Genomic DNA, 23800 nt, shown 5'->3' with positions numbered 1-23800 from the left:
CTGTCTCTGGAAATGCTTGGCATCCTAGACTAGAGACCAAGATTACCCAGCCATTATATGGAGGCAGGTTCTTCAAATTCCCCAAAGAATGTAAGAGAACTCTGAGAGGCCCTAATATAACTTTGTGATAATGCAAACCATGTCAACACTTCATTCCTCATTATGTAAAAAACTGGAAAGGTCAACTCTCCAATCAAACCACAAAAAAGCCCATATACACCATGTAATGAATTAGGGCCATGTAGACAATGTTTCATTTTTAAAAGTCTGAATATTTCATCGTCCCCCCCCCCAAATACTAACTTTCTAATCTAGGGAATCAGCAGGAAAAATCGGGGTGTATTAAGGAGTCGAACTTACATAATTCAGGGCAACATTCTCCTTTAACTTTAACCCATTCTCCTTCATTAACTGGATGACAAACAGATCGACCCAAAGCAGGTTTCTGGGGGAAGAGAATTTAGAAATCGTCTAACCAAATAACTCCTTTTTTTTTCCCCTTAGAGGAAAATAGGAATCAGAGAAGGGAATAGACTTTAACTCTCTGAGATTTTCTTGATCGAAAAAGGGGATAATCCCTAATAAATCTATGCCATTGTTGAAGGGGGTGCGGAAAGTGCTTTCTAACTACAAAACGCTATGGAAATACAAGCTATTGTTCTTGAAATTAATATTATTATTGTCTGGGAGGAGGAGAAAGACATGTAATTCAGATTAAGCGGTGACTACGAGTGTAGAAATGGACCAGAAGAATAATGCTACCTCTCCCTCTGCCCAGCAATCCCCAGAAAAGATCGCTTCTAACATTCCCAACAGTTATACAGCTCCTCTCCCTTCTCCATCTTCCCACCAAATCCCAGACCTATCTGCTTACGTAAACACGCCCATGGGAGCTGGCCGGTCCCTGTCATAGGGAGAACAGCGCTGCCAGGGTGATACTCCCTGGTGGTGGGGGCTCGGTTTTTTATTTTGTTTTGTTTCATTTTCTTTCTACGGTTCTGGAACAAAATTTTCATTTGTCTATCAGTCAGGTTGACGCTGCAGCTGATCTCTAGGCGGCGCTCACGAGTCAGATACATACTAAAACGGAATTCTTTTTCTCCAGTTCCAAAATCTGGTGTCTGGTGCAGGGGCTTCGCTTTCTCTGGCCGCCCTAAACTGGCGCTTAGCCGGTTGCCCCTGGGACATCGCCTTTGGTGTCCTCTGCCAAGCAAGACAAACATAGTTAAGCGACTTGGGAATAGAAGAGGAGGACTAGGAGAAAGGAGGAAACAGTCAGACCCTTAGAATGTCAGTCCTAGGAAGAAACCTCCCCCTACCCCCGCCCCAAACCTTATAGTCAAATCTTCTCATTTTACAGATGAGGACACCGAGGTCCAGAGAAGTAACCTGGCTTATTCGACAGATATGAGTAGTGGCAAGAACATTGTACTTGAAGTGAAAGTACCTAGGTTATATGGAATTTCTGTGTGATTTGGGGCAAGCCACCTTCTTTCTTACTCTGGACTGGTTTCCTCAATTCCTCCAAAATTAGGGATTTGGGGCGGTGATTTGCAAGGTCCCCTCTCCAGCTTTAAATTCTGAGATTCCTCATACTGAATTAGGACTTAAATTTGAGTCTTTTGACACCAGATGCCCTCAAAGGATAAGACTCTTACTCTTGACACTCCCATTTTTTTACAAAGAAAGAGAAGGGCAAGGTTAGAAGAATGAATAGCTTACCGAAAGCCATAAGAAAATCAAAGACTCTAGATTTAGATCTTGGGGCAGAAAAATAGATCATCACCACCATTTCACAATCCACCCCCCAAATAGGAGAATTACTTTAATAAATGTAGCCTTTCCCTTAAAGAGAAACTGTGTTCTCAGAAATGTTGCTTTCATTTTTTTTTCTCTATGTGGAAAATGCTAGGAATTTTTATGAAACCCTTAAAAGAAGTCTTCTGGACATGGAGTTCAGTGGGGGGTGGGGGTGGGGTGGGATTTGGAGAGAAGGTTGAGAAGGGAAATAAAAGGAAAATGGGAAACTATTCCCCTTCCCCCTTCCACGGGATTCATCCTATCAGAAAAAGGGAAGACTTCAACTGAAACTAAGAACTAAGCCAGGGAGAGTTTCTAGAAGAAGCCCCTGGAGGAATATTAAAGGAATCGAGGAGGTGCTGATCTGTGGGAATAGAGGTCCTAATAGCACAGGCTCCAGATCCAAGAAGTGTTGAGAGAGGTGAGCACCTATTGTCTTCCATCCCTTTGAAGTACAGAAACTCTACGAAGTTAGGACAAATATGAAGCCGTCGTGAAAGAGAGGATAAATATTTTATGCTCCAGGTTTCCCTTACAAACAGACACAGGCAGCAGTAAAGTATATAGGTATTCGACCTAAAAGTAAAAGTTAGGGAAGGATCTGTCCGCTCTTATAGCCTATTCCTGAGAATCTCTGAGGCTTAATCTCAGGATCCAGGTAGAGTAGGGGAGAAAACCAAGTAGGACTGGCCACCTGTCTCTAGCTTTGATAGACGATGTTTGTCATGAAAATCTTGAAGAGTGAATCCAACTTCAATTCATTTTATTCATGGACAAAGCAAAAGGTGAGAGGGATCTCTCAAAGCAAAAATAACTAAATTACGATTGTGGTGAAGGGATTAGGTGGGATGATGGAGGAAGCTAAGCAAATGAAAGCAGATATGAGAATCCCATAGCAGTAAGGAACTTGGAGGATTGCAGCTTTTTCTGTTCTGAGGTGTTGTTGGTTTTTTTGTTTGTTTGTTTGTTTGTTTTTTAATATATCCAGAAGTGCTTTCTAACCAAAGAAAAGAAGAATTTCCCTCCCTGATGTCCAAATATAAACATCAGCACCCCTCCTGGCCTCATTTTCACATCTAAGAGCAATGTAGAACTTTCCAATAGGTGGGGGTTGGGGAAAGTATGTAATATTAGGAATGTAAGATGAAGGGGAAAGTGCGACAAATCTCAGGACAATCCAATATAAACCATTTTTTTTTCTTTCTCACCTATTTGTTTTCAGAATGTGAATAGTCTGTTTAATCGTAGCAGTTTTCCACACAATAAGGGACTGATACAAGAGCTCTCTTAGTTAAGTGGGAGTTAAAATCACTTGGGGCAGCTAGATATAGTGCAGGGCCTGAAACCTGAGTTCAAATTCAGCCTAGATATTTACTAGCTGTGTGACCCTGGGCAAGTCACTTAACCCTGTTTGCCTGAGTTTCTTTGTCTGTGAAAGGAGCAAGAGAAGGAAATAGCAAAACACTTTAGTATCTTTGCCAACAAAAATCTCAAATGGAGTCCCAAAGAATAGAAAACAACTAACAGCAACAGCAAAAAATCTCTACACCTGATTTTCTATTTCCTAATTCCTAATCCCCAATAATACCAAATTCCTATTCCAACATGTAATACAATCAACACTCCATGGAGGTGATTGAGAAAAAACATTTGAGAAAATACATTTTTTTAAAAATCGGGGCATCTAGGTGGTGCAGTGGATAGAGCACCAGCCTTGAATTCAGGAGGACCTGAGTTCAAATCTGGTCTCAGACACTTAACACTTCCTAGCTGTGTGACCCTGGACAAGTCACTTAACCCCAGCCTCAGGGGGGGGGGGGAATCTATGAAGGTGTATGGGACACAAGGTCCTCATACACCCCTAACCCCTCCTGCTTTTCCTATTCTCCCCTGATAGCAGGCAGCCTTGAAAAGTAGATTTGTCTTAGAGTCAGGAGGACCTGAGTTCAAGTGTTACATACCATACTTACTAGCTGTGTCCCAGGATAAATAAATTAATCTCCCTGTGCTTTCAGGCAATTCTCTTAAAACCGTTAAGTTAAAGAGACATTGTGTCTAAATAGAAGTAATAATTAAATCAGAAGTCCGAAGTCCTCCCACACCCAAGGAAGCAAAGACTATTTCGCTTAAAATGTCTTTCCCCAAAGCCCCTGACACTAGAGACATTAATGGTCCATGTCTACACCTACAGAGTGAATGGGACAATTGAGGCAATTATTTGGAACATTCACTCAGGAACAAACCTACTTAAGACTGAAATGCTCCTTGATGGAGAGAGGAAAAAAAGGCTTGGGTTTTGGGGGTGTTCTCTCTCTCCGCTGGAGTTTTTTAGACTACCGCCTCGATTACCCAGTTTCAGTGGCGGACTAATCATGGGTAGCCCCTCTTCTTAGAAAAAGAACGTGTGTATGGAAAGCAAGTATCAGTGAGCCCAAATTCATATATGTGTGGAATTATTTGGGAGAAAAACGAATGAATGAATGAATGATTTCATAATGGTGATTCTGAAGAACGCCTGCAGGGAAAAAATACTCATTTCCTGCCCATTTTCAGAAGAGACTCATTTTAAATGATAGGAGTAAATCCTGGCTCCTTCCTACAGGACTCAACAGCAAAGCACTGGAATGGACAGTGAAGGATTCTCTGCAATGTATTTCAGACAAGCAGCAACGACGAACTTATCCTTGGAGGGGACGTGACTCTTAACTCTCATTTCGGAGACAGCTAGGTCTCTCCCCTGCCGGAAGCCCACCTCCTGTGTTGCGGAAAGGGGGACGAACCTACTGTGGCTGGAACTTCTGGCCAATCCCAGAGAATGCCACGTGTGTAGCCTTCAGGTCCAAAGACCTACACTGGGGAACTGAGAGGGGGATTCAGACTGGCGGGGGTGGGGCGGGAGACGGGGAAGGAGTCCCTTCCTTTGTTTGCCAAAATGAGGCCAACTCCATCTGGGAGATCCGATCCTTAGCTTGGCGACTCCCAAACCTTGGGGGGTAGGAGACTGGAAGAGCAAAGGAGGGGCAGTTACAGAGATAGCTGGAGGCCGAAGAGCCTCCGTCGGAAGTTCTCAAAAGCACGAAATTAGTAGTTGGATTTTTTTATTTTTTTAATTAGCAAAGTTATGGAGCACTAGAGGGAGGAAAGGAAAGCGAGATATATTTTATTCTGCTCTAATTAAAGACCATTTAGGTCAGGCGTTCAAGGCCGAAGAAAACCAGTTCATGCAGTTGGAAGCTTTTCTTTTCTTTTCTTTCTTTCTTTCTTTCTTTCTTTCTTTCTTTCTTTCTTTCTTTCTTTCTTTCTTTCTTTCTTTCTTTCTTTCTTTCTTTCTCTCTTTCTTTCTTTCTTTCTTTCTTTCTTTCTTTCTCTCTCTCTCTTTCTTTCTTTCTCTCTCTCTCTCTTTCTTTCTTTCTTTCTTTCTTTCTTTCTTTCTTTCTTTCTTTCTTTCTTTCTTTCTTTCTTTCTTTCTTTCTTTCTTTCTTTCTTTCTTTCTTTCTTTCTTTCTTTCTTTCTTTTTTTTTTTTTTAATAGAAGTAGGGGGAGAGGGATGAATCAACCACTCAACCACAGTTCATTTCACTTGGCGCGTTTAGGAATATAGAAAAATAGTAGAACTATTCCAATATTTTTTTTTCAGATAAGAAAACTGATAACCTGGAAATAACGTGCTCATTTGAACAGCAAATTAAGAACTGGGAGGGGATTTGGATTCGGAACTTTAATCTCCTGACTCCTGTTTAGCCTAGGGGTCCCCCGAAATCTGCCACTACACTGAGTACTGGCACACTGAAAGAAAGGGGAGAAAGGAGAGCAATTCGAGATATGCATGCCCCAAACCACTTTAAAATATTCAGGTTAATACACACAGGTAGGCTTTTTTCCTTAGGGAAAAGGGGGAGTTGCTAGTATTGACCTGAACTTTTTTTTTTTTTTTTTCCGGGCACCGTCTAGACTAAGTCCTAGAAAAGGAAGCGAGTCTAGCTGACGCCGAGGAGCCGAACTTATAATGGCTGCAAGGAGTCTGGTTTTTATGTCTCGGTGCTGAGGCGATCCAGATGCGCGCATTTCAATTTCACAAATGGAGCGAGGAGGCGGGGGAGCCGGCTATGGCTTCCAGGAAGATGAAGAGAAGTACTTATTTGCATAGCCTATTTGCATCCGGAAAGGAAGTCGATACGGGAGGTAGAAAATAAGCTTTTCTTCCTAACCCCCTCTTCTTCCAGAAAACAAATAAACAAACAAACAAACTTCTTATTCCCCAAGAATCTTAAGCAGGCAGGTCATTGGACAAATTCAGTCAATCAGACAGTCAAAATGTGAGTTGGGGGGCCAAAATCCATCACAGCTACTGTTGAACATCAGGGAAACGAAGGAATCTTTTTTTTTTTTTTTTTTTTTTCAACAGGTGGCATTGGCGTCCAGTAGACAGCTTTGGCCGGTGCATTGTCAAGAAGCTAAGAAAATGGGTAAGTCAGAGGAGTTAATGCAGATAGCCAATCTGATGCCATAAGTCCCGAATCAAACTTTTTGGACACTAAATTTTGACCATCAGTTTGGTTTAAGTCAAAACGATAATCTTTCCGGCAGGCGGAGGCCTTTTAACAGCGCCAAGTAGAACCAAAGACCCACAAAAGGAAAGTAATCTTAGAGTTGAGGAAATTGAGGAACACAAAACATTACATTCCAAGATCATAAAGCAGCAAGCTTCGTTTCCTCATCAAAATAAGATCCTCGGGCATCCTACCGAGGAGTGATCCGCTTAAGAAGAAATGGTATGAAATTCTGAGGGAGGAAAAGGGAAAAACTCTTGGACCTGAGGTCGCCCGCGGCAGAGGTAAAGGCTTCATCTCCACGGACCTTTTTGCCAACGTTCCAAACCTGAAAGTCAGATTCAGTTTTCCTTTTGCAAATCTCCTGGTCTTTTCCAGGCATGGGTAGGCTGGGCTGGGGGCTGCACTAACGCTCTGAGCCTTTAAGACGAAAAAAAAGAATGCTTGTAGATCTTATTTTTAAGACATTTTCATTTTTAAAAGCTTCAGGCACTTCCTGAATTAAAATATCCCACGAAAACACAGCAGATGCGGCGAAGAGGCAAATAAAGGCCTCTTTATGTTATATATTATATTTATATTGTGTATTCTCACATTTATCCTGTGTTTATGTATGTATGAATTGTGTATGTATTTTTCTTAGGCTGCCGTGACTCTAGGTGGTTACCATCTGATAATAATAACAGAGAAGGTAAAAGTGAAAATGAACCCTTAGGATATGGAAGCATTTGCACTTTCCCCTGTACTTTAAGAAAGACTTTTGGCAATTGTGTAGTACTAAGCAACAGAAAGCTATGTAAATGTGTGTGTGTATATAACTTACTCATATTAACATATAGTATAGATCTTTCACTAAAGTCTTATTCAATGAATCAGAAACAGCAGTGACCCTGAGCTCACCAAGTCTTTGCCAGCAGGATCTCAAGTTCTTTTAGTTTCCACTAAATTGGAAATGCTTTGTGTTAGTGAGGCCTATACCTCACTTCTGATGTTTTACCTAAATTCAGGGAGGATCAGTACCAGAAAATGGAACATTAGGGAGTTATTATTAATTTTATTTTGTCACAGAAATGTCCACTAAGTCATGGAAGGGATGCCTGCAAATGGGAAAAGATGAATGTATATACAAATATATGTGTATGTGTATATATAACAGTATATATGTGTGCATATATACACACATATATGCACATATATGTGATAGGGAGGATTGTTTGATGATAAAGATCATGGAGTCAGATAGACCCGAGTTCTAATCCTGACATTATTGGAAGGACAGTCCTAATCTCTGACATTGACCTTCAAATGACTTGAATTCTTAGTGCCCCCAGGCAACTCTATAAAACTCTAAATTACTTTCAGATTATGAAAGAGTATCAGTGAAGAGATTTCCTCTACTGGTAGATAAAAAGTAAACTAATGAAATAACAGGTTTAGGAAAAAAATATGTACGTCTACTTTGTAGGCACACATATATAGTTTTGCATATATACATATATAATAACAAGAGAATCTATGTTTTTATATGTGTGTCTTTTAGTTATATTTGACTTATGGGTAAGCATCCCAAAGTTCTTATATAAATGCATTCATAATAAATTGTTAATAATGAATAAAATATAGTCATATACAATTGCATGTACTGTTACATTCTGGGATCTTCAGAAATTTCAGAACCAGGATACACTTAAAAAGCACACTATTCTTCTTGGGTCTGGACATAGACTTAGAACACAAAGCCTTGTGTATAATGAATTCTATTTTTTTTCCAGTACTTTAGAGAATTCCCTGAATTTGAAATGGAATGAATTTCCATTTTTTCTAACCTCTGTTGCACCTGGCACCTCTCTGTTTGTCCGTATGTGGGCACATAAGTCCTCATCATTCTTTCTCATAGGTTTTTTCTCCTAATTGTAATGTCCCACTCACGTGGCAACTAGGCTGGCTGGTGGTTTAGGCCTTCAGGTAGTCAGAGGGCTACATAGTGATATGTTAATTTTCGTCTTGACCTTAAGGGTCTTCAGGATTGGAATCTAAGAGAAAGAAAGAGGGGGGAAGAGAGGAGAAACTCCTCTGTAGAAATAGAAATTAACAGAAATGAGAGAGAGAGGAAAGAGGATCAAAGGGAGAGAGGTAAAAAGAGAGAGGAGGAAACTAGTTGAGAGAGCAAAAGAAAAGGCCTTTTCGACAGCTAGAGGAGAAAAATCCTGAACTAAGCAGGCGGCTGGACCCAGCGGGAGCCTGGGGCACGCAGGGAGGGCTAGGCCGGGCTGTGGTTGCATTTCCCCATCATTATTATTATTTTAATAGCCTCCTCAGGGCCCCCCTCTTTCATCCGAACGGGCCAATTAAAGCTTCTCCGGCTCCTTAATGGCATCTGATTAATAGCCCAGTTTAGGGCGGATGAAGTGGCCAGGAAGGCACGGACAATGAACATTTTTTTTTTAAGTATGTTTATTTATTTATCTCTCATCCTAACCGGTTAAAATTCGTCCAGAGAAGAGATAAAGAAGAGTCATACGAGGAACAGGGAACACTGGCTGCCCTCGACCTGCTGAAATTTTTTGCCTTTGTTAACTGCTACCAGGTGGCTTTTACTTTGTGGTCGTCGAGAAAGGGACCGAACCAACTTTTGGCTTTCAGCCTATGGCATCGAGAAACATACCCGCCATCTGGGGACCCAGGGAAGGAGGGAAGGGGAAAAGAAAGTCTGCATACAGGTGTCCGTCTGTCGACTTCCCAACTACTAGTCTCTAACATCCCTTCTGGGGTGTCAGCAGAGGAGAATCCCCCGCCTACCGAACTTCCCTAGCCTCATTCTTTCGGCGGCTGGAGTGAGAGGATTTTCCTGTCCCTCCTTCCCTTTCGCCACACTGTATAGTTTTTAGGTCATCAGCGGTTCCAGTCGGAGCCTTGGCAGTGGAGGTTAGAGGAAAGTTGAGTCCCCCATCTCACTCCACCCCGGCAAACTCTCTTTAGGTCTTAATCCACCTTTTATCAACTCCACTAAGCTTCCTCCGAAGATGAGTACTAATACAATTTCCCCAATTTCCATCTCATTCTTCTCTATGAGCAAAGTCATAATAGTCTTCTTTTCCATTTAAAAAGAAACATCTGGGCTTTACTGAGAAAATTCTGCCTTCAGGAGAGTCGAACTAACGGTTTCTGCTTATATCTCACCAATCCCGGCTAGCAAGAGACTTCCTAGTGCAGTAGAAGGAATCAGGGTTGGGGAGTGGCTGTAGGAATGTTTTCCTAGCTAATAATACCCACCTTTGACTTCCTTTCCATCTCCGATTTTGCAGCTTCCATATTTCGCTGGGGCCTCTCCCGATCTCTGGGGGTGGTTTTTATTCCTTTCTGCACTTGGTTAGGCAACAGTTGGAGCTCTGAATCAATCCCCTACTTCTCAACCCTTGGCCAGTGCGACCACTCCCTTTTGTCCGCTGATCAGCTAGGCCCGAGTATTCGGGGATTCCCAGGGCGCTCTGGACCCCAGGTGATTTCAGCCCCGGGAGGGAAGCGCGGACCTGACCAGATTACAGTCGACCTCGAGCTTGGAGAGATCTCATTTCTTCCAAAAACCCTACAAGCAAGTCCCGGTTCTTCCCTAGCTGTGTGTACAGGCAGAAACTGTTTGTTCCTCTCCTGCTCTCTTACCTCCTAGTGCAAAGGAGGTGAGGAAATCTGCATTGCAGTTTGATCATTTACTCCTGAAGTGGAGCGGGAGGATGAGGAGAAAAGGGGGAGGGAGAAGAATTTGTGAAGTAAAAGAAGGCTCAAATTGAAGGAGAGAAAGGAATTCCTTTCCTCTCTAGAAATTAAGGCTGGATAACCCTGATGTCTGAGTTCCTGCAAGGAAAGCTCAGATAAACGAAGACATTAGAAGGAGATTTGGAGAGCCAGGGTCTACTACAATTTTTGTTTTCTCTTTTCTTTCTCTCTTCCTTTTCTTCTTTTATTAAATGGACTAGATCTGTAGGAATTGATTTGTTTCTCAGAAAAGAAGTAAGAGCAGCTTCCGGCGCCCTGGCCAATCACTGTCTAACTTTTGCGATTCAGCCAGTCCCCTGGTGTCAGTCTTGATGGAAAATTTTACAGGCTTTTAGAGGTTTGAAAATTCTTTATTCTTCAATAGCTCCAGTTAGAGCTTCCTCTACAAATCCTTCCTATACTCCTCCAACAGAAAGGAGAACGGAGCGCTGCGGTCCCTCCCACAAACTCTGATAGTTTGTAGTCAAGAAGTCCACCATGCCTCTAAAACCGAGAGGCTCCTTGGTTCAGATCTCAGAGCCGCAGGATAAGTTTCATTTCAGCCTGATCGAATTTTCGTGATCACAGGGGCCATAAAAGACCCAGTGTAAGTGTGAAAGGCAGGTAAGATCAAGATCCTAATATCTATATGTAAAGGAAAAAAATGAATAGATAAGAGCGAAAGCCCCGATAACTATTAGAGTCACCGCCTCCATTTCCGGACCCCACTTTCTTAGGACGGATCCGAACATTTCTTTAAACTGTTTCAGTGATACGTAGCCCTACCTCCACAAAAAGTGAAAGGCGTTGGACAGTGCCGGAGGCCAAGAAAGTGGAACTGCCTTTTTTTGTTTAAGAAACTGGAACCTTTGTGATTGAAGGAAAGGCCTAGTTCAAATTCCTAGTCAAATCCTAACCAAGAAAACAGCTAATCTGCTTAACTGCTATGACTCACTAAGTGAAGTGAAGCAGCCAGATTTAATCCCCAAATCTGCAAACTCACTATTAGTCTACACTGTCAAAGCACCCAAAGTAAACAGGAAAAAGGAAAGTAATCATCCTCAGGCACTACATCCTAGTTTCCAAGAATATTCCTTAGATTTTCATAAAGTCCTTTTAGCGCCTTCTAAGCAATTCACCCCCCCCCCACACACACACACACTCTTCACACCCACCTCCGCAGTCACTATCAGTTCACTTCCCTTAGGATCCCAAAGCCAAGTTTGGGTTAGGCTATTCCAAGTTTCCTTCCTTCCAGTTCTAAATCCCTTCTCTGTACCAGATTCGTACAAGGTAAGAACTGGGAGAGAGGAACAAGCATACGCAGGGAAGTCGCCAGTGATAACCTTGGACACCCTATCCTCTCAGGTCCGAAAGCTCTCTGTCTTGTTAGGAAAGTTTCCCTCTCCCGAGTCTACAGGGTTTGCCTTTAACTGTTTCGCTTAGGTTTGCCCGAAGACCAAAATTCTGAGCCAGGTGGAAAGTAAAGCCACCCAAAACAGGGCCATTTAGCTTGATCAAAAGCACACCTTGGCAAATTTTTTGAGTTTAAAATAATCGAGGCTCAGGTAGGAGGGTGGCGGCAGCAGAATTTTGTTTCTGTCCAAATTACCGGGCTTTAAGTCCCAATTCTCCCCTTCCTTCTGGAGCTGAGAGCGGAAACAGATAATTTTGCTAAAAACAAACAAACATTCCACCGCAGGTAGAATCCCCGGTAATATGACAACATGGACAAAATTATTGAGGTTTAATGGCACTGAGATGGATAAATCACAGCATCTCCACTTTCTTCTCTAACCCCCTGCGTCTCCCTCCACCCCATCCCTATGCTTTATCGAATAAAAATAGGAAAGAAAACAGCTCTTGGAGGGAGAGAAAAGCGGCTGGAATAAAGGTAGGGCTTTCCCCCCTCCCCCGTAAATACAAGGTCTAGACTTCTCTATGCTCCCTTTCAGTTGGGGGTAGAAGAAGAGGGGAAAACATTCGATCTTTAGGAAGAATAAATTCTCAGAGTTTGTGGAGAGAAGGGACCCAAATGAAGCTCCTTCCTCATCAAGAAAGCTTCTGTTGGAAACAATAACGTATAGAATCTTTCCCTCTTTGCTCAGGGATTCTGAATGAATTTGGATTGTAAATTATTTTCCTCAAACATGCTAGATCTGGAAAACAGAAAACTAGAGAGAACAAACCTAATTAAGGGAGCTCAAATAGGAACAGAAAAGCTCCTTCGAAAAGACTTTTGAGAGGATCTCAGACTCAGGTTTTAGGGGAAAGAAAGACTTTTTTCAATATTCCCTTTTTACCAGTGTAGGAGAAAGGAGAGTTTTAGGGTTTTGAAGTTGGTTTTCATTCAAGGAATTGGCACTTGCTTGGAGCAAAGGCAGGTATGCAGCTGGTTTCCAGGTGGAGGAGAAGAAAGCAGGACAATAGACTACAGAATAAATTTAGAATAGGCTGAAGGGAAAGAGAAGTGGACCGGATCCCCCAGTTTTCTGACCTTCTGGATAATGAAGGAGTAGGACAGAGGTTTCTGCAGCACATTTCCATCTTCCAGAAATACTTCCCAAAGTAAATTTAGATAAGGAGAATTAATTTTTGAAAAAAAAATATATATATATATATATTTTGCTTTCTAAGGCTGGGGAGTGGAGGCGTGGGTCAGAGGAACCAAAAGGCTTTTGAAAAACCATTATTCAACTTTCAGGGCAGGTTGAAAACTTTTCTGGCTTTGTTTTGGACTTCAACATTCTCAAGTTCTGAACCTTCCTAGATCGCTTTAGACTAGAAGGATACCACAGCAAAAATTCTGACAAATTTGACTTTTTTAACCCATAGACTAAGTCAGGTATTCTACCGACAGACGTTTTTCTGTATCTGACATAATGTCCAAATGCATATATGTATATATATGTGTGTGTGTGTGTGTGTGTGTGTATGTATATTTAGCACATTAACATCATATTATTGGCGCACACTAAGCCCTCTCAACATGAGAGGTCCAAACACAAAGCTAGCAGTTAAGATTCAATTACATAAGATGCTTTAAACAGCAGCTGCACTAAATACATGCCCCACCTGAATTCCACAAGGATATATATATATATATATATATATATATATATATATATATATATATATATATATATACGTATATATATATATACGTATATATATATATATTTATATATTTATATATATATATATATATATAATATCATGTTCATACTTAGCCATTTAGCCATCTTTTTTCTACAGCTAAACAAATATATATGCATCTAAGTAGTATTAGACTCGCAAACCCTCTCTGCACTCTCCCAAGCCAAAGCTGGCACACCCGTAATCTACGGAGTTCGCTCCATGGTTCTTGAAGAGACCCTCAGCTTAAATGGTTACGTTGGGGCTCCATTCCACCCCCAAACAGACTCAGGAACGCTCCTAAGCGCCAGCTGTCTCTTTCACCTCCACCCACTCAACAGATTTCTTCCTTCTCACTATTCCAGGACAGGAGAGGCCTGGGCCTACTTTCCACCCGGGTCTGAGGAACATTTTCGGGACCGAAAAAACATTAACACCACCCCGTGAAAAGCATGGAGGAAGACCCGGAAGCCGGAAAATTGACACGGGAATTTAAACAAGATTTACTAGCAAAACCAATTAAACAAATAAAAACCAAACAAATATCCTTTTTCCTGCATCTGCTGTATCCCCAATATTTTGTCTCCTCGAATGACCGAGGAAACGAGTTCTATGTTACCCAGAATCTGCTTTAAATTCGAGATTGCAACTGGGAAGAAGGAGAATTAAAAAACAAACAAACAAACAAACAAACAAAAAAAAAAAAAAACAGTTTGAAGCCCAACGGGGACAGGGCGGAGGGGGTGTAGGGGGTAAATTTTCTTAGGAAGATGCCTCTTCATCTTTCCTTCTGTAGTAGATTTAGACAGGGGGATTTCTCTAGTAGATTTAGATACTGGGGAGCGGTGACGGCTCAGTTTTCTTAAGGAAGAAGAACCCCGTGCCTTGGTGGGGGATTGAGGTGGGGGCAATGTCACTGGTACCCAGTTCCCTTCACTTCTCTATCCCCAACCCCATGCACACTAGGGAAGAAGGAGAGGTCTCGGAGATGTGCTTGAAAGCCGAGAACTCGGTGGGCCGAGGAAAGGGGAGAGCGGCGGGCTAGGCTTGGAGCTCAAGGTTACAGATGCAGTTTAAACCAACCGGAGACATTCCCCCCCCGCCCCCATACACACACTCTTTCCCCCACACCACCCATCTTTGAACCCCACCTCTGCTCTGTCCCTGTAGTTCCACTCGTCCAGAGGCAGCCGATTTCACGTCTTCCAGTTGGGGGTGGGGAGAGGAGGGCGGGGTCGGAGCAGAACGCCGGTCTCTCCCCTAGTCTACCAACTCTGCCAATATCCGCGAGAGATCCGCCCTAATACCCCTTACCTGCAGCACTCGTTTGGCCTTTCAATCCTCTAAACACTGGAGGGGAACCCAGGTGTCCGCCTCACGTAGTCTGGTCCTCGGAAGCTGAGATTAGGTAGAGGAGGTAGAATGATGGCCTGAGGCTCTATAGTCAGGGGACTCTGGCTCCCCCCAGCATAGGGTCACCGTTCCCTGGCTTCCTCCCCCTCCCCTTTATGGCTCCACTCTGCGCAGTGTCAATGTCTGAGGCGACGCTGCCGCCGGCGGGATGGACAGAAAGGGGCCCAACTAGTTGGACAGCTCATCTGGCAGGCTAGTAGGGGAAGGGGAGGGGTTGAAAGCAGGACCCGGGTAGGTCCCAGCTCTCTCCCTAGGCCCCCTTCCCCGCCTTTGGAGGCTGTCGTCTGGCTGAAGGGGCTTCACCTTACCACCCCCTCCATTTCCCCTTTCCCCGGTCGAGGTCGAGGGTCAGGGAGGCTTAGAGTCAGTTGAGTTGAGAGAGCTTAGCTTCCAGACAGACCCTTCTGTAAGCTCTGGCTGAAGGGTTTTTATGAAACTGAGATCTCTCTACCCTAAAGCTCAGCGACTATCATGTATCATCTTACTAATGTGTTTGGGGAAAGGCATAAAGGCAGCTCCCCAAGCCCTAAAGAGAGTAGAGAGAGTGGAGAAAGGAAGTGGTTTCGTGTGTTTATGAGAGAGAGCGAGACAGAAGCAGAGAGAGATAGACAAACACAGACACTAAGAGACAGAGACTGAGAGAGAAAGGTGAGAAGCGTGAGAGAGACATTCAGAAGGGGAAAAGAGAGCAGCAACAAGCAAGCAGATAAACACCTATACCGATGGGGATGGGGAAAACAGAGACAAAGAGACAGAGACAGACAGAGAGTCAGAGACAAAGAGACAGAAACAGAAGGAGACAGAGAGAAGAAAAGAGATGGATATATATCCCTTAGGTTATTCCTAGAAACAAAGATATAGAAAAAGAAGTGGAGGAGAGAGAGAGACAGAGAGACAGAGAGACAGAGACAGAGAAAGAGACAGAGAAAGAGAAGAAGAAGGAGGAGGAGGAGGAGGAGAAGGAGGAGGAGGAAGAGGAGGAGGAGGAGGAGGAAGAGGAGGAGGAGGAGGAAGAGGAGAAGGAGGAGGAGGAAGAAGAAGAGGAGGAGGAGGAGGAAGAGGAGGAAGAGGAGGAGGAGGAAGAAGAGGAGGAGGAGGAGGAGGAGGAGGAAGAGGAGGAGGGAGGGAGAGAGAAGAGAGAGGACAGGCACAGAGACACTGACACAAAGACAGAAAGGAGAAATGTGTTTTTTTAATAATTTTTTATTATATATATTTTATAATATTATCCCTTGTATTCATTTTTCCAAATTATCCCCCCCTCCCTCTACTCCCTCCCCCCGGTGACAGGCAATCCCATTCATTTTACTTGTGTTACAATATAACCTAGATACAATACATGTGTTTAAATACCATTTTCTTGTTGCACAATAAGCATTAGATTCCGAAGGTACATGTAACCTGGGCAGACAGATATTAGTGCTAACAATTTACATTCATTTCCCAGTGTTTCTTCTCTGGGTGTAGCTACCTCTGTCCAATATTGATCAAAGAAAGGAGAAATGTTAAGAAGTAAGGGTGAAAAACTTTGTGAAAAGTTCTAAAGCTGGAAGTTGGAATGTATCTGTGAAAGACCAGAGGTCCCAGACAACACAGTGAGGGCATACAGAAGAGACAGGAAAAGGTGACTAAGAAATTCTGGGAGAGATGGGAACTGCTTGACCCTACTTTTTGTACAACCCTACAGTTGTACTTCAACCCTTGTCCATTCATTAGTCTCCTCAGTACTAGGTTCTGGACCTCTGAACCTTCCATTCCACTCCTTTTCAGTGGCTTAAAAAATACCTGACAATTGGAAGCAGAGTTATATGAAAGGAAACCCTTCTCCCCAATCTGGAGTTAGCAGACACAGTAATGTACTCCCTTGCCCCCCCCCCCCCCCATCATACAGCTCTGTTACTTCCCAGCTATGTAAGTCAGAGCAAGTTACTTCCCTCTCTGGGCATCAGTTTCTTCATCTATAAAATGAAGAAACTGTATTAGCAGTTTGAAAATTTTGAAAACATTGACAATTGCCACACCTTTTGTTCTAATTTTTCCCCTCCTCCCCCCCCATGGCAGGTTAACCAATACATGTCCAATATGTTAAAGCATAAATTAAATACAACATATATATATATATATATATATATATATATATATATATATATATATATACATGTCTGAACAGTTGTTTTGCTGTAAAAAAAAAAAAAAAAGAATCGGATTTTGAAATAGTGTATAATTAGCCTGTGAAGGAAATCCAAAATGCAGGCGGACAAAATTAGAGGGATTGGGAATTCTATGTAGTGGTCCATAGTCATCTCCTAGAGTTCTTTCGCTATTCAGTTCATTACTGCTCTATTGGAACTGATTTGGTTCATCTCATTGTTGAAAATGGCCACATCCATCAGAATTGAACATCACATAGTATTGTTGTTGAAGTATACATCAGTTCATGTAAGTCTCTCTAGGCCTTTCTATAATCATCCTGTTGGTCATTTCCTACAGAACAATAATATTCCATAATATTCATATTCCACAATTTATTCAGCCACTCTCCAATCGATGGGCATCCGCGTAGTTTCCAGTTTCTGGCCACTACAAAGAGGGCTGACACAAACATTCTTGCACATACAGGTCCCTTTCCCTTCTTTAGATCTCTTTGGGATATAAGCCCAGTAGTAACACTGCTGGGTCAAAGGGTATGTATAGTTTGATAACTTTTTGAGCATAGTTCCAAATTGCTCTCCAGAATGGCTGGATGTATTCACAATTCCACCAATAATGTATCAGTGTCCCTGTTTTCCCACATCCCTTCCAACATTCTGCATTATCTTTCCCTGTCATTCTAGCCAATCTGACAGGTGTGTAGTGGTATCTCAGAGTTGTCTTAATTTGCATTTCTCTGATTAATAATTACTTGGAGAATTTTTTTCATATGCATTTCAGGACTACTCTTAAAAATTATTCAGATCCTTCCCAAACAACTTTTGTTAATATAATGTTATTATATTTACAATATTTAAAATTAAAACTTCTTAACAATATAAAAATAATTTGACCTCACAGGCTCTCTGAAATGATTTCAGGGACTGGTGGGAGTCTCCAGATTGCATTTTGAGAGCTACTAGACTAGATGATCACTAGATTCCATTCAAGATTCTGTGATATTTTATCTGTTTGGCTACTGGGAGGACGTTGGGAATATCTCCATTTGATCGATGGGATAAGGAAGGTTCAAGTGGAAGAAACTGATCCTAAGTCATTTTAAAATGTAAGAACTTCCGAAATAAACAAAAAAAAGCTGCATTTACATTTCTGACTTTTATAAGCACATGATTCTTTTTGAATTTAGGATTAAAAAAAAAGTTCACACACACACTTAATAGTATTTTATTTCCTTCCAGTTACATGTAAAGATAGTTTTCATCATTTACTTTTATAAGATTTTGAATTCTGATTTTTTTCTCCCTTCCTCTCTTCTTCCCTTCCCCCAAGATATAGGTTATAAATATACAATCATCTTAAAAATAAAAGAAGAATCAGAAGAAAAGGGGAAATCCACAAGAAAGAAAAAAAGGTCTGCATTCAGATTCTGTAGTTCTTTTTCTGCATGTGGATAGCATTTTCCATCATGAGTTTCTTGGAATTGTCTTAGATCATTCTATTGCTGAGAAGTTAAGTCAGTCAAAGTTGATCATCACACAATGTTGTTGTTCCTGTTTACAATGTTTTCTTGGTTCTGCTCACTTCACTCAGCGTCAGTTCATGTAAGTCCAGGTTTTTCTGACATGCACCAGATAATCATTTCTTATGGCAAATAGTATTCCATTATATTCATACTTGTTTAGCCATTCTCCAATTGATGAGCATCCCCTCAATTTCCAATTCCTTGCCATCACAAAAAGAGGACTAGAAAAGTTAATAGATTTGCTTAAGGATCACACAAGTGGAGGAGCTGGGCTTCCAAATTCTCAACTTAGTGATCTTCCTATTATCACACTCATATTAATTATATTAAATTTATACTCTAAATTTATATTTTTCTATTTGATCATTACTGATTTACAAATACAGTAAGGGAAAGTAGAATTCAGGGGGAGGATTAGTAAATATTCAGGAACTCTTCTGATAAAAAGAAAATTAGTTTTTTTTCTTTAATAAAGGAGCCAGCAAGTTAGATCTGTACTCATCCACAGTGATTGAGCATCTAATATATGTAGCTGGGCCTTAAGTACTAGGAAGAAAAATGAAGAAGTAGCAAAAAAGAGGAACTCTGCTTCTGAATGGAGGCAACACAGTCCCTATCTTCATTTTGATAAAAGAAAAAATTCCTGCCCTTGGAAGGGAAGGGGACAAGATTGAAAAGAGAGGAGAGATAGGGAAGATAAAAAAATAACAGAAAAGCATCATGAATAAAGCATACATAATATGAGTCCTCAAATTCTTAAGGGACACAATTTAGAACTAAACTTTCTGTTCGGATTTGTCATGATGGGTTTCATGGAAGAAGGAGTCATCTCAATGGGTTGACTATCGATAGAGAAGTCAGATATTCATCACCCATTTAAGTAAGTATTCATAATTCCTGGGATTGGGAAGGGAATGGGAATTAGTGAAGTAACCGGGGAATAGTATGATGAAGAACTGTATTTGAAAAACTTAGGTTGTTGATTCTATGAAAAATAATATTAATGAAAGATTTTGAATCTGATGAAAGCAGGTGTTCTTCCTTACCTCTTCTACTTTAACCCAGAGGGGATGAATAAGTCTCTCCCAATTCTACTCTGACTCCAAATTTTTCTATGCTCCAAGTAACTTCTTATCATGGAAGATACCTCCACCTTACAGCCACTTCCTCCCACTGATGGAATTTTACAAAATTAAATTTAATTTAACTTTTGATCAAAAATTAAGTTTTTTTTTCCTCTCTTCTCAGTTTCTTCACTCCAGCACAAATGAAGAAAGCAAGGGAAAAAACCTGCTATTACAAATGCATATAGCCGAGTAAAACAAAATTTCTCCTTGTTTTTAAAATGTCTCAATCTACAGTCTGAGTCCATGGGATAGTCACCATGCTTCATCATGAGTACTTAGGAATTGTTATTGGGCATTGTGTTGATCAGAGTTCCCAAAACACACATACACACACACATACACACACACACACACACACACACACACACACACCCCAGCTAAAATCCTCCTTCTCACCTTTGCACCCCCAATACCCTTCTCCATTGGAAATGCAAGAAAAAATCCCTTTATAAATATTTATAATCTATAAAAACAACTTTTCACACTAGCCATGACCAAAAAATATTGGTTCCATTTTGTATTCTGAGTAATTCACCTTTCTATCTGGATGTTTGCTCATCAGTCTCTGGATTCCTATTGGTTATTTTATAAGCACTCAGAACAATATGAGTTCAAAACAACCGTATCGCATCATGTTTATAGGCCATGACTGATTCATATATTCCATGAACCTCCATTTTGAGCAAGCACTTAGATCACCCATATTCACTCCTTTACTCCTCTCCTGGCTGTTATTCTGACACTGGACTTTTTTACCTGGCCCCTGAGTATTTTCTCCCCCTACCCACCCTATCTCTTTTCAGCTACTTTGCCTTTCACCCATTAGAAAGTTAGAGACTGTCTTTTTTTTTTTTTTTTTTTTGCTTATATTTATATTCCTAGCCCTTAGTCCAACACCTGATACAGAGAATACACTTAATAAGTGTTGTTAACTTATTAACCTGTTGTAACAAAGCCCCAAATACTCTTTGCACAGGATCCTAGATGAGATATTTATTGGCTTTGTAGAGCATAAGCTCCCTTAGGGCGGAGGCTATTTCAGTTTTGTCTTTGAATCCCCAAGATCTTATGGATAAAGAGTCTGCAGTGTTGGTTTCTAGTATACACTCTGGAACATGCTAGCTGTTTGATTCTGAACGGGTCACTGACTTCAAAGTGCCTCCAGGAAACTATATATAAATCTGCACTGCTAGAAGGAGTGGCTTTATGCAAAGTTCCCTATACCAATCATATCTCTGGTCAAACCCTCCCCCCCCCAAAATAAACAAACCAAACTTCATTGTTTAATACAGCATCTAGAATATAGTAAGTGCTTAATAAATATTTGTTGATTAATTGGTTGTTAATTAACAAGACTCCAAAACAAAACCTTTTACAGGTCAGCTCACAAGTGATACTGAATCTGAGTGATAAAACACACACACACACACACACACACACACACACACACACACACACACACACACCAGTAATTTAGAATCTGGCCTCTTATGTAGAGCTTAATGAATGCACAATCAGTTCATTTTAATAACCACTTATTAACTGCCTTTTATTTTCAAAACCCTGTACCTGGTGCTAGAGAAGATGTAGAGACAAAATTTCTCCCTCATGGAGTTTAATCTACTGAGAAGACAAGATACAAGTATAGATACATATATAATAGGTAGAAAATAGACAACATTATAATTAATATAGTATAAAAGTACAGACTAAGTTCTATCGGAGTACTTGGGGAAGAAGGTTGTTGACAAAAGGGAGAACTGGGTAAGACTATCTGAAAGAAATGATATTTTATTTTGTTTTAGGGGAAGGAGGAGATTTCTGGCATAGGGAAGTAAGGAAGGAAAGGCACAGAGGTGGGATAATATGAATTGCCTTGGGAAAGGAGAAAATCTCACAATCTGGCTGAAACATTCTTTGTGGAGTAAAATGATTTATGAGAAGACAAAAGAAAAGTAGTGCTTAATTGCAAAAGGACTTGAATGCCAGGCAAAGGAATTTAAATTTAATTCAGAATTTCTAAAATAGTTTTGAGTAGAATAGTGACATTCCAAATCTAGGTTTAAGAAAAGTTAATAATATGAAAGCAATGTGATTAGTGGGTGTAAAGGGGAAAGAAAAGAGGTTGGAAGCATGCATTACAAAGCTAATTGCAACAACTCAGGAACTGTAGCATAAACATAACTCAGTAGTGTCTAGCACAGCTCAAATACCATAAGTGTCACTACATAAAATAAAATAAAAAGTTTAGATCAACATCTTATACTATAAGACAATATTTGTAAAGCACTTAGCACAGATATAAACATATAAATATTTATCCTTTTTTTTCTTACTACATGCCTACCACAAGCTCAAAGGCATATATAACTTGAAGAAAATAAGATCAATATGTCATAATTAAAGCTGTGTATATGTTAGGGGGTAAATTATTCTTAAACTATTTATTTCATTAACTACTTCCCAGATACATTTACAATTTCTCATTTATTTTTTAAAAGTTTGAGTTCTAAATTCTCTCCCTCCCTCCTGCCTCTCCCTTATTTCTTAAAAAACAAACAATTTTATTACACATGTGAGGGATCCAAAATATATTTCCATATTAGCTATGTTGCAAAAGAAAATACACACACATATACATACACAAACACACACATGAAAAATGAAGTGAAAAAGTTTCAATCTGCACTCAAAATTCATGAATTCTCTTACTAGCAGTGATAGAGTCTTTTGGAATTGTCTTGTATCATCTTGATTAGATTAACTTAAGTCTTTCACAGTTGATCATCACTATAATTTGCTGTTATTATATAAAATGTTCTTTTGGTTCTGCTCCCTTCAATTTACATTAGTATATGTAAAACTTTCCAGATTTTCCTGATACCATTCTGCTCATCATTCCGCACATATAATAGTATTCCATCAAAATTAGAAGAGGATGAGTTCTTAACCAAAGAAGCAATACCAATTATCTGAAGTTATAAATATTTTTATAATGTTTATCATATGCTTTTTGATAGGTAGATTCTATTAACTGAGGTTAAGTGAAACATCCAGGGTCATACAATTAGTTAGTATCTGAAGCTGGACTTGAATTGAGCTCTTCCTGATTCCAGGGTCAGTACTCTTATCTAATTAGTTATCTCTATTATGAGTCAATCTCTTTATGTGAGATTGAAAAGCTTTTGCTAAAATAAAATCAGTACAATTAGTATAAATCGAGATGCACATTGAACAAAATCTTTGCATCAAGTATCTCTAATAAGGGTTTGATATCCAAGATATACAAGGAACTAACACAAGTAAAAGAGCTATTCCCTAATGGATAAAGTGGTTAGAGAACATGAACAAATAATTCCCATAAGAATTGCAAACCAAAAACTACTATATGAAAGATTGCTCCAAATTGCTACAATACAACAATAGAAATGGAATGAAAATATTGGAATTAAACACTGAAATTATAATAATAAACTTGACTTGAGAGAAAAATTGAAAAAAAAGTCACTTTCTTCCCTTCTTTGCAGAATTGTAAAGCTTTGGATATGGAATATTATGTGCAATATCAGACATAATTGATATATTAATAGACATTACTGACTACTTTTTTCTTTTTCTATTAAATTTTTATTATCAATTAAATTTTATTATTCAAAGGGAAAGGAAAGTATATATTCAAAAGAAAAGGAAAGCTACAAAAATGTAAACAAAAATATTTTTAAAAGATTTGTAATTTTCAAATTTTATCCTACTGCTTGTTAGCCGTGTGACCTTGAGAAAGTAGCTTGACTTCTAAGTTCCATTTTCCTCTTCTGTAAGAAATAAAGGGTTACACTAAATTACTTCTTAAGCATTTCCATGTTATATATCTCTTTTATCAGTATGGAAGCTTATGGGACTCTTCACAATCATGTCTTCTTCTTCTTCTTCTTCTTCTTCTTCTTCTTCTTCTTCTTCTTCTTCTTCTTCTTCTTCTTCTTCTTCTTCTTCTTCTTCTTCTTCCTCTTCTTCCTCCTCCTCCTCCTCCTCCTCCTCCTCCTCCTCCTCCTCCTCCTCCTCCTCCTCCTCCTCCTCCTCCTCCTCCTCCTCCTCCTCCTCTTTCCTCTTCTTCCTCCTCCCTCTCATAATATTGATCCCAAACTTAGTGAGGACACGTGATTGGCTTTTGCTTTACCAAATTCAAGTGATCCATCAGCCCTAGCCTCCCCAGCAGATATTCATCATCACTTTGGGAAATTAAAATACTCAGAATTACAAAGGAACTCAGCTATATTGAAACACAGTTACAGGAGTATTAAAAAAAAAAAAAAAACAAGTTTCTGAATCTCAGTTTTAGGAATCTTTGAACA

General features: G+C 40.2%; 2 long non-coding RNA genes across 2 annotated transcripts; one reads left to right on the top strand and one right to left on the bottom strand.

The window, feature by feature from the left end:
- Nucleotides 1–5084: 5084 nt before the first annotated feature.
- LOC141539047 (uncharacterized) lies at nucleotides 5085–6482 on the top strand. Its single transcript, XR_012481185.1, has 3 exons — nucleotides 5085–5982; nucleotides 6206–6266; nucleotides 6388–6482. It is a non-coding gene; the product is annotated as an uncharacterized LOC141539047 (long non-coding RNA).
- LOC141539048 (uncharacterized) lies at nucleotides 5309–11219 on the bottom strand. The gene is made up of 2 exons (XR_012481186.1): nucleotides 9624–11219; nucleotides 5309–6770 (listed from the first exon to the last, which is right to left on the bottom strand). It is a non-coding gene; the product is annotated as an uncharacterized LOC141539048 (long non-coding RNA).
- Between the last annotated feature and the right edge of the window lie 12581 nt (nucleotides 11220–23800).

This window comes from Sminthopsis crassicaudata, chromosome 4 (genome assembly GCF_048593235.1).
Source record: "Sminthopsis crassicaudata isolate SCR6 chromosome 4, ASM4859323v1, whole genome shotgun sequence".
NCBI classification, from domain to species: domain Eukaryota; kingdom Metazoa; phylum Chordata; class Mammalia; order Dasyuromorphia; family Dasyuridae; genus Sminthopsis; species Sminthopsis crassicaudata.
This window is presented reverse-complemented; position numbering and strand designations above follow the sequence as displayed.